The sequence below is a fragment of the Panicum virgatum genome, chromosome 2K, assembly GCF_016808335.1.
Source record: "Panicum virgatum strain AP13 chromosome 2K, P.virgatum_v5, whole genome shotgun sequence".
NCBI lineage: Eukaryota > Viridiplantae > Streptophyta > Magnoliopsida > Poales > Poaceae > Panicum > Panicum virgatum.
Genome location: NC_053137.1, coordinates 35,310,933 through 35,323,233, shown reverse-complemented (window position 1 = coordinate 35,323,233; position 12,301 = coordinate 35,310,933).

Sequence of the window (12,301 nt, the reverse complement as noted above, 5' to 3'; positions counted from 1 at the left end):
TGAGGAGATCTTCCGCCAACCCAGCGGCCTATTCACGCCCAGCCTCCAGCTGCTCCACGGGGTCATCCCCGAGCAGCGCTTGGTCCTGGCCAGTAGGGAATAGCTCCCTGGCCGGACTCTCGGCGGACTCGGCGGTGACGTGGGCAGTTTTTGCATCTCCCCCGCCGACGCGGCATTCTCAGCCGTGGACCACCCGACCTCCTCGGCCACCTCTTTCCAGACCCTGCGCCGCCTCCCGGCGAGCGTGGGTCCATGGTGGGCTACCCACCGACGGAGGGGATGTAGCCGCCTCGACCCGGCGGGTCTCATCAGCAGACTCCTCCACCTTCCTCTTCTTGTGAAGTCAACAATTCCTCAGCATCAAGGAGCAATTCAAGATTCAAAACAAATGAAAGGGACTGCAACTGCGATCTACGCACCCAGCGCTGTGGCGCACGTTGAAAGTCAGGTTCAACGGCGCGGCAGGCGGCTGCGACCGGGCGACGAGCAGGGGGGACCCGATGGTCCCCATGCGCATCAGCCCCAGCACCGCCTCCCCCTCCGAGCGAGTGGCGCCACCACCGGCGCCCTCGCCGGACAACTCGGGGGCGTCCTCCATCCCCGGCTCTTCTCTCCACAACCTTGAGGCGGCGACAAGGGTGCCCTTTGGCAGGGCTCCCCTCATGCCAGCCTTTGAGGCCGAGACCTTTCGAATGGCCTGCCTCCTCCTCCGCCGTCCTGGCGCAGACGGGTTACGGGGGGGGGGGGCAGAGGCCCCTATCACTTCAACATCTGACTCACCCCCAACAGACGAGTCGGACGACACCTCCAGATCGGCTGCCTCCAGCTCCTTCAGATTGGCCGAGGTGGTGGCGTTCTTCCCAGCATCCCCATCTGGCAGGGGATCGGGGGACCAGTACACCAGAACTTTTGCCTGCAAGATAGAAGACATTCCGAGTTTGTTACAACCCACTGGGTGTGCCGTATACGGAAAGCATGGCGAAAACAACTCGAAATAAAAGCAGAACAGCTCGGAAAAGTGGAGAATACTTATGGCTCTGGTCGGCAGCTTCAAGCAATGTGCCTTTGGGCACCCTTTATCGCGGATCAGCCCCTGCATCATGCGGGCGACCCGGTTCGAAGCTTCATCCCGGGGGACCTTTTAATTCTATCCCCGGGGTGGGGTCCTGGCGACCCTAGTACTCGAAGTCGGGGTGCACCCTGTCCTGAATTGGCTGCACCAGCCGCATACTGAAGGACAGGGCCACCACAGCGCCTGTCAGCCCCTGGGCGGACAGGCCGGCGATCTCGTCGAGGAGAAGCGTCACCTGGACCATCTCCTCCTCAATCGGCAGCTCCTCCTAGCACGCTGTTGACGATGCTTAAGTACCATTTTCACCCATCAACTATACTCAATAATAAAGGAAAACTGCATGCCTTACTCGCATATTTGTATCACTAACCTTACTCCACAGTTGTTTTCGAGTTTTGTACATTTCAGATGAGCAGGAGCGAAATAAGACGAAAACACGCAGCAGACGCCATACAACTACGCAGAATATCGCGTCCGACGTCACGCACTTACAAGAAGGGCCCATCTGGCAGAGCAAACGGGCGCGCCGCACATAATGCATACAAGGAAATATATCAAGGCCCACATGTCAGCCTGCCAGAGAAGGATAAGGACGAGAGGTGGCCAGGTGGGGCCGGCTGTGACACCCTAGGTGTCTGCACAATAAAAACTGCATTTGTTTGCTATGCTTCATGTGTGAATTGTTTGAACAAGGGCTTAATTTAAATTTATAAGGGCCTTTGTATAATTTTGAATTAATGTAGGGTCATTCTTAGAGTTTTATTTGAATTGAATGTGTATTTGTTGCTTTTGTGGAGGGTGTTTTTGCAAAATTCAGTGCATTTACTACATGGCAGCAATTTTTGCTTTTAAGTCTAAATTTAAAGTGAAATTACCTTGAAAAAGACAAGTTTCCTTTAAATTCAAAATCCCTTCTATGTTTTCAAAAATAGCTCTTGAATCTTTGATCAAATAAATTTTTGCACAACATCAAAGTTGTAGATCTGGAAAAATTGAACAACTTTCATGTTGGACACTTTTTCATTTGAGCTTTATTTTAAAAGTTATCTTTGCTTTATAGTTTGGTCCCTGGAATTTTCAGAAATTGCAAAATAGCCCTTTTCCCCTTCCTCCAGCTCCTTCCTCTGTTTTTTTTCCCAGCCGCCGCTGTGCAGAGCGCCGCCCGCCCGCCGTGGAGAGCTACCTCCCCGCGCCACCTCCTGCCTGCTAGCCCACGCATCGCGCCTGAGTTCTCCACCGCCCTTTGCCATCGCGCTGTACCTCTCCAGCCCGTGCCACGCGCCCCAGTGAGCTCCGCCGGCTGCCACCGCAACGCCGCCGTGGAGGGCTCTCTGCAGTGCCTTGGCCTCCCACCTTGCGCGCGTCTCAGCACCCCTGGAGACCCAGCATCGCAATCCACTCGCCCTCTCTCTCGCTCTCTACCCCAAAGCTGCAGAACATCGCCGCCGCCCCGCGTGAACTCCGACGAGCTCACCCCCACCGCGGACCCGCCATTCCAGAGCAGCTCCACCCCTACAGCCCCCACCAATAGCTTTGCCTCGTCCTAGGCACCGGTAAAGGCCGGTCAAACCCCGCGCTCCCCCTCTGACCCGACCCAGGGACTTCGGTTTTGAATTCGAGAAAACCCTGGGGGTTCTTTGAATAGCCATAGACTCAGTTGAATAGTGCTCTAAGGACTTCTTTGTTATGATTTTCAGTGAATTTTGAAATTCAGTAGAAATTCGTAGGAAATTCTTAAAATAGAAAATCTTGATGTTCTGGAATCCTTGTGTAAAGCTCTATGTAGTAGAATCATAATATGTTAGGCTTTTGTTGAAAGTTGTTGCTGTACAAGTTAATTTGTGTCACTAGGTACATAAAGACTAGATGTTTCATCTTTTTTCTTAACTGATGATTGAAGCCTTGTACTACAGTGAATTTTTTATGGTAGCTTGTTCTTGTAACACTAGTTTTGCTATAAAAATTTCGTGCTCAGTTCCCTTGTGTAGCTATTTATTTGATTTAATCCTTGTTTAGTAGACTTTATTTTTTATAAATAGTTTGTGCTGATGATAAATCATGAAAGTATTCTTGAGTGTTATTTTGGATTATTTTAGCTTGTAAATAAAGTTTGAGCCCTAGTTCATGAATGGAATAGGAGTTAAAAATGAATCTTGCTAATCTGTTGTTCTGTTTTGTTTATTTTCTCAGAATTAATTCTGTGTAGATAAAATCATGAAAAATTCAAAGTAGCTAATTCATCCCTGTTTAGGCCTGCTGTTAAATTTTGAGCTTCTGTTTTGCTTTAGTTTAAACTGTGTAATTCAATCTTGTTTTAGGTGTGATCTGAATGATTGTTTTGTTGTGAATAATTGGCTACATGTTACAGGGTAGCCTACTCTGTTTAGGATAATTTTTGCTAAATTTATTACTGATCATGCTCTGAGTTGTTAATTTAGTAGCAAACCTAGATTTAATTGCTATGGAATCAACCACCACTCACTTTATGAAGTTAGTTTAACCTTCTTGTGCTGTTGATCATGATGCCTTGTGTAATTAAATTTGTTGAGTTACTACTCTATAAACGATTGCCCATGTGTGTTTATAATACTATTCTTGCATTACATATAGATACGACTACCTTATCGGATGGGACGTACGAGCTGATCCCGGAGTCTGACGGAGGTGATCTCGAAGCTCAAGCGAACACCGCCGTACTAACTGAAGCCCCAGACCAAAGTTCGGAAGAGCCTAGGGCTGAAATAGTTAGTGACTACCGAGAAGGCAAGCCCCGGACATAACCTATATTTCAAATTATTATCATTTACTGTTATTATTTACTTGTGCATTTACAGTTCTTAGGATTTGAATTGAAACCCTAGATGCATGATCCTAGGAACCCATGTACTGAACACTAGACCTAAGTTCGATTAATTGCTAAGCTTACAGGACCGGTAAAAGTCGAGTGATTGCCTGTCACTCGCGAGCTTTATAGGAATTGCTTGTTTACTTTCTGTTATCAATATAAGGACGACGGACGGGGTCGTGTTTGATATCATGACCTTTGGGGTCTGTATTGATGAACTTGCTAAGGTCGCGGTGTGTGGTAGTGCTGGTTAAGTTTTTGAACGTACTAGCCACATGCTGTAAATATGGTACGCGGTAAGCCTAGTAGCCGATTGGACCGGGGAGTGGATATACCTATCACTCTCTCTTTAGAGATAGGTTTTTAAATGTTATTGTTGATCAACACTGCGACTTCAAGGGACAAGGGTGGACCTCGTACAAGGGTGGAGCTTGGAGCCCTGTAGTCGGGGAGAGTGACCCTATCCACAAGCCGGAAAGAAAGGTCAACAGTTGTTTGGGAACGACCCGACGGTGTTCCAAACGTGTGTGTTAGGTCTGCCTGGCCAGGTTAAGAAATTTGATTCGAATCGTCTGCTTCCCACAGTTTGGGACTACTTGATCTCTTTGCCACACAGAGTAATAAGAGCAACAATACTATGATCAATCTTGATGTTTGCTTAAAGATCTACCTTGATTGGATAGTAGTTGCTTACATAGAATGGTTAATCAACTAGAATCTGGAAAGCTAAAATTGGAAAATAAGGACCTACTCTTTAATGCTTTTCAGCAAAAAGGTAACCAGAGCCTCACAAACCCTGCATAGTCTAGCTAAAGTGGGTTTAGTATACCCGTTGACGGTTAAGTCTTGCTGAGTATTAGAATACTCAGCCTTGCTGTTGGAAATCTTTTCAGGTATGAGTTTTGAGGAGCAAATCGCTAGCTTGACCTATCCCAGCTCTTTGCCTCCTGGCTGGTCCGTAGAGTGGGATACGTCTTCGGCCGGTAATGACTTTGACGAGTAATACCATGCTTGGGCTAGCCTGGTATACTTTGGCGACGTGTTGTAGCCGTCGTGTTTTATCTTCCGCTGTTAAACTCTGAAGTTTTACACTTAAGGCTTGTATAACTGTTTTACTAAGTTTGGTTTTGTAATAATGGTTTGAACTGGTTTGTAATCTCTACTTTGCCTATGTTGTAAACTTGTGGTTGTAATATCTCTAGACTCGCCTTCGTGCGGGGTATGCTTGTTCGATCCGAGAACCGGTGGTTGTATCGGGACGTTACCCGACAGACCAAGAATTGTTCCGTTTGAAGTGCGTTTGAGCCGGTGTTGCCTTTCTGGTGAAGGCCTGCGCACTTGAGCCGGGATAATTCAGGTGGTTCTGCCACACTGGCCGACCCCCTGGGTCGGCCGAACCTAGCCGGCCTCCCGTCCAGGTGCATTTCGAGGAGGAGTCCGCCCCAAGTGTCCTGATTACCTTCCATACGTGCATTTGGCGGGAACCGACCTCCACTAGTATAAATAGGGCCCCCTCTCACCCCTCACACACACACACACACACACACTCTTCATTGCATTCTCTCCAAGAAGGCTCTCCTCTCTCTTGCTCTCTTAGCTAGGTAGTGGAGCTAGGCTAGTTCTCTTTAGCGAGCAAGTCGTCCTCGGGGTCGTTGAGCAATCCTCGGCTCTTGGTATGGCTTTGTATCCGACTTGTCAGACTTCTATTCATAATATAGAGTTTTGCCATGGTTGCTTTACTATCTTGATAGTTTATCAATCCATGCTTAGTTCGTTCATAAGTTATGCTACGATCTTGGTTAGGCCAGATGATTCGGGTACAGATAGAGGTTCGTTGTGCTTTCGGGCTTGATCTAGTGTTTTACTCGTCCATCCGAAGGGTGGGAGACCTGGGGGCTCTAGAGTAGTGACTTCATACACGAGCGTGGTGCTCGGGTATGCGGGATCCTTCAGATATGACCATGCTCCATGGTGTGACTGGGGTAGACGGCAGGTGGTGACAGCCCTGTCCGTCCGACGTAACAGCGGTGTTGCGTTTAGCGTACTCCCCGACGTTCGGGTTTGGTGTAGGAGTTCATGCAAAGAGGTAACGGGACTGGATGTACTCCGGTGTGGGACCTTCTCCCCGCTATCCCATTTTCCTGGCACCTGCAGTCCTAACCATGATCTAACATGACCCCAGCTTTGGATAGAAGCACTAGGACACCTAACCGAGCCTAAGCTCCAGCTGACTTGATGTAGGATAGATTAGTTCTTTGTTTTATAGTTTCTCTCCTTTATTCCTTCCTCTTGGAGTGTGGATGTGTGATGTGTCGCATTACCCTTGCTTATTCTTTATCTGTACTTACCCCTGTTAGAGTATTGCCTATTGCTTGAGGCACAATGTCATGGTTAATGTTGAGTACAATACCTTTGCCGCTGTCGTCCTTTGGGACACAAATAAATGACAATACCCTTACTCTCTGGGTGAAATGCTACAATGGTATATCCATGCGCTTGCGGATCCATCTGTAATCGTATTGATTATACCACGAGAGTGGCACCCCTTGGGTGCAGTTGCTAGGATGGGTTCGGCGCCCTCATTTCTAGTGATTGCACTAAGGACTGCCAATAGGCATTTCTGGCGCTATTGCTGAGGATTAACCATTCCTAATGATTGCGCTAAGAAATGTCAACAAGCATTTCTGGCGCCATTGCCGGGGACGGCATGTGAACAAAGATATTGTGCTGATATTAACTTAGACCTTATACTCAGGATATAGTCTTTGCACTTTCAAGCTAATGTTACTTTATGTCTTCTTTTATTTTTGATTTGAAAGAAGACAGGGGTAGTGTATGACCGGTTTCTCCCTGCCGGAAAACTACACAAACAATCTAGAGAGGCTCGTGAGAAGGGCACGACCTCGCGTCGTTCCTCCTCTCGCTATCCTCCCGGTACAGGAACCCATTTCGGAAGCACCACTCATTCTTGAGGCTATGGCTGAAAAGACTCTCCGCGAGTTCTCCGTCCCCTCCACCGACAATGTGGCCACTGGCCCCAACATCAATGTCGGGGACGTGAACTTCTAGCTCAAATCAAGCCTCATCAACATGGTGCAGGCTAGCCCATTCTGTGGCAAGCCAAATGAGTACGCAAATGCACATTTGCAGAATTTTCTAGAGCTCTGCGACAACGTTGTTATACGGGGTGTCGCCGCCGACGTTGTCGAGCTTCATCTGTTTCCCTTTTCCCTCCTGGGGAAGGCGAAACAGTGGGTTTATAAAGAAAAGGACATCGACACCTGGGCCAAATGCTCCAAGTCGTTCCTCGCAAAATTCTTCCCGCTGGGCAAAACAAATGCCCTACGCGGGAGAATTTCAAGTTTCCAGCAGCTAGGGATGGAATCCATCCCAGAAGCTTGGGAGAGACTGTAGGAATACATCCTGGCCTGTCCTCGTCACGGCATGGACGAGTGGATCGTCCTGCAAAGCTTCTACAACGGGCTCACAACGACATCTTGAGCCAACATTGATGCTGCTGCTAGAGGAGCCTTCCTCGACCTGACTATCGCCAAAGCAAAAGAATTGGTCGAGAAGATGGTATCCAATCAGAGGTGGAGCGATGAACGAGTCCAACCCCGTACAAAAGGCATGCATACCGTCAAAGAGACAGATATGATTGCCGCAAAGCTGGACCTCCTAATCAAGAAGATGGAGGAAGGAAGCAAACAACCGATCCATGCTCCCGTTTACACCATGGGATCGCACTTCACGTGCGAAGTCTGCGGTAATTATGGACATTCGGAGAATGATTGCCCCGAAACCCATGAAGACTGCGCATACCTCAACAACGACAACAACAACGGGTACCGTCCACCACAAGGAGGCCTGGGGTGGAACCAGCCACGTCCACCTTTTCAGGGAGGTAATAATTACAACTCTTCTTTTAATTCGAATTTCAATTCAAACCAACCTCCCTTGAGAGAACTTGTTCTTGGCCAAGTTAAAATCAACGAAAATATAAATAAAAAGCTTTTGGCCAATGACAAATCCCTGGAAAGTTTAAATGTCAAGCTTGAAACTTTGTCTTCTACTCTTAAAAATCAGTCAAGTTTCAAGAAAAAGGTTGAATCTCTTTTTGCTCAAATAGCTGCTTCTATTCCTGTCTCTGAGAATGTTAAAGCGGTGACCACGAGGGGTGGTAAGTCCACTCGTGATCCACCACACCCTAACCATGCAGGAAAAACACCGGCAACCCAGGAAGAAAAACAACCAACAGATCAAGAAGAAACCAGGGAATGGCTCCACAGGATTATATTGACACCAGTTTCTTGTCGTTCCCCACCCGTAACAAGAAGGCAACCGTGGATGAGCAGTTTACCCATTTTGTTGAGATGATCCAGAAGATACATGTTAACGTCCCTCTGCTGGACGTAATACATGTACCGATCTACACACTATATATCAAGGACATCAACAACAACAAACGGCCGCTGCCCACCACAGAAGTTGTCAAGCTCACGGAAGAGTGTAGCGCAGCTATACTCAACCAACCCCCGGAGAAGAAGAAAGATCCAGGATGCCCCACAATCACGTGTTCAATCGGGGCACAACACTTGACTTAGGAGCAAGTGTCAGCGTGATGCCAAAAGCCGTCTACAACAAGCTAAAACTTCACACCCCTCACACCAACCCCATTGCATCTCCAGCTGGCAGGCTCCTCGGTACGGTATCTAGAGGGGATTGCAGAAGACGTACCGGTAAAAGTTAGGGACTACTTCATCCCTGTCGATTTTGTGGTGCTGGACATGGACATTTCCAAGGATACACCACTTATTCTAGAAAGACCATTCCTAAGCACTGCGGGGGCACAAATCAATGTTGGAGCTGGAGAAATCCGCTTCAATATCAACGGCAAGGAAGAAAGGTTCCCATTTCAGCCCAAGGTTGAGCAATGCTCTATGATCAAAATCAAGTTTGGGCAAAATTCACGAGGCATACAAGAAGTCGTGGTAACACCATGAAAGAAGGACAACATGGTCAGCCTCGTGAAAGAAGTCATAAAGGAGGGTGAGCATGAAGAAGTGGTAATACCAGTCCAGACTACTCCACAAGATCAACCCTACTCATCAAGAGTGAAAAAAGCGGAGAAAGCACAGCAATCCGTCACTGCTCCTCCTAGGACGGGTGCTCAGTCATAATCAAAGAGGAGTCATGCACGTCAGACTTTAAATGACGCGCCCTTGCCAAAGGTAAATTGGTATTTATCTCATGTTTGTTTCATCCTCTTTTCAACATTTTCTTTGCACCTTATTTGTTTTTCTCTACTGCATGTTTGAAATTTTCAAAATTGTTTTCTACATGCTGGAATTTTTCTAGCACTTTTCACTTTTTACAAAAAGACCAAAAATATTTTTTGAGTTTTAAAATCCTTTGGGAAAAATAATTTGGACATCTTTTCGAGCAAACTTTTGGCCGTGCACCATATTTCCAAAGTTCATAACCGTTGAGAAAGCATTTGGCAAAAGGGGGGCACCAGGGGGCTCACCCTGGGGCCGGCCGACCCCACAGGTCGGCCGACCTAGGACCAACGGCTCCTAGGCCCCACCTTCTCCAACGGCTAACTGACCATTGTGCCTGGCTCCTCCTCGGGTGCACTCGCCCAAATTCCTTTAAATAGAGGCCGAGAGAAGGGTGATGAGCTCTCATGCTCACTCTCTCCACTCTCACTCCCTCTCACACATTCTTGCTCGGGTTTCATTTGGATTTTGACTCAAGTTTGATTGCAAGAACACTCTCTATCTCATTTCTTAGCTGCAAGATTGATCACATATTTGGAGGAACAACTTTTGGGTAAGAGTTTCATTTTCATTTCACTAACGTAACCCGAATCGAGTTGTTCTCGTTCGTTCTTGTTGCAAGCATGAGAGGTGCAGGGCGAAAAATTTCCGGAGCTCTCAAGAGGATGACGAGGTTGGGTTCGTCCCATTCGCAGGGAAAGTCGAGCTCTCATCATTCCCCCAAACCTGTACCAACACCGACTACAATGGACTATGAGCAAGACGAACAAGAAGAACAGTTCGAGGAGCAAGCTGTAGAACCGCAAGCCGAGGACATGGAGATAGATGAAGATGATGCACCATACCTCAACTTGCAAGATGACCGCGAGTGTCAAGCCTACGCCATGATCAAGAATCGAAGCTTTGGTCATACCAGAGCCTTCGATCCGGACCTTCCCGAAAAAACAGGTATGGACGTTGACTTCGCTTCTGTTTGGCATGCGGTTGGATGGGATGGTTTTGTGCCCGTTGAGGAGAATTGTTCTCGTCTCTTCACCATCCATTTTCTTTGCACTCTTCGGGAGGTGGACGATGGTGTTTCTTTCCGACTTTTTGGAGTTGAATGCTATTTTAATTGGAGAAATTTCAGTCACCTCCTTGGTTTTAGGGCGCGCTTGCCAATTTCCCTTGCAAAAGCTTGCCGCGGTTTTGATCGACATGAGTTTTGGGGTTTGATTTCGGGTCAAGTTGTTCATGGCAAGTTTGCACCTCGGTGCAATGACATTCAAAACCCGACTCTTCGTTTGATGCACAAGTGGGTGGCTATCACTCTCTTTCCAAGAGATGATCCATGACCAGTGCGCAACAATGAGTTGATGATATTATACGCCATGGTCAACAAAATCCGAATCTCCCCCGCACAAGCAATGGTTAAGCAATGGCTCACAAATTTTCGGATGACGGATCCTATTGAATGCACTTCTTTGGTTACCCGCATCGCATCAAACATGGGAATCTTAGATGGGAACCCCGTTCCCTTCATTGAGGAGCCCCGTGTTATGATAGATGAGGCGTACTTGGTTCAAGGCCACACGCTCAAGAAAGGCCCAGATGACTTCTTGATTTTCTTTTCGCTTGGTTATGCAAATGAAATCCCGTTGCCAAACGCGGGGTATCATTTGTATTACTGCTGTTTGCTAACCTCAGCCGCCGGCATAGTGTTTCTGGTCTTCCTGGCAGTGTTACAAGAAGCAGGGCCAGAAGGGAGGAATTCATGCAGCAGCAACCTCAGCCTCAACCACAGCAATATGAGGCTGGAGTTTCGTCATGGCAGAGTGCCAGCTCCACCGAGTGGGCACAGCAGGCCTCAGGGCACCGGTCCACCAGTTCTAGCTCCAGTGGTCCTCCGCGACGTACAGCTTCGTCCAGATGTTTCGCCACTTTGACTCGGCAGATGGGCGAGCTGAACGTGCGCACTACCAACATCAACGAGTCGCTGGGCCAGCACATCGAGTCAACTCAAAACTGGCAGCGATACATAGGCGAGAGGATCCTCAACCTGGAGCAGCAATAGCAGCAAACCCAGGAGGAGTGGAGGTCCTACTACCGTTGGGCTGGGTTTAACCCCAACCAACAGCAGTGAGCCTGAAGCTAGCTTGGGGGAGGACCCCCATGTGAGGTACCTTGTATCAAACTCTATCTTTACTGCTTTCAAAACCTTGCATGAAACCAAACAAAAATTTGCAAAATTCTGAAAATTCATAAAAATTTGCATAACTAAAATCAAATAAAAATTGGCAAAACCTTTAAAAACCCAAAAATATTTACTTGCTTTCCAGTATGTGTAGTAAGCATGTGTAGTTTTTCCTTATTGAGATGATGAATAGTTGCTCTGTTAGTTCCTTTCATATGCCTAGTTACAACCTTGTGCTCTCCCTAAGTTATGAGTTTGGTGGCTAGATGTTCAAACCTTCAGCTTGAAACTTGTGGGTAGCGAAAAAGCAGAATTCTAATCTAGGTTGTTGTGAGTTATGATATGGCTGAAAAGAGTTGCTATGATCTTCTCCTACGTGATGCTTGATATCCGGAGTATTTCTTTTTAAAAATACAAAAATAAAAATAAAAGTTCCTCCGTGATATGCAATTCCCATCCAGAGCCATATGAGTTACAAGTTTGAACAGCCTTTCCACATATGCAACTTGTCTTCTCATTGAGCTTTGTCAAATTGTTGTGACCCTTTGTGAGAATCACTTCATACGCCCATGATCAAGATCACGTACACGACCACTCACATGCTATACTTCTAACACCTGGAAGATAGCAAGTACATCCATCCATCCACAAATAAAACTCCATGTTGTATCATGTTTATCTCTCTCCAAAGTTATCATCATAATGTATGGGCTATACAAAAAGAAATAAAAGATGCATCCCCAAAGAAGGTATGCCACATGCCCACAAGGCATGTCAAAAAAAAGAGAAAAGATGCATACCCAAAGAAGGTATGCCACACACCCACAAGGTGTGTCAAAAAAAAGAGAGAGAAAAAGAAAATATAGCTCATACCAAAAACATTACAAGGGAAAGAGAATTCAAATAAAGTAGTTCTCATCCATCATCCACCA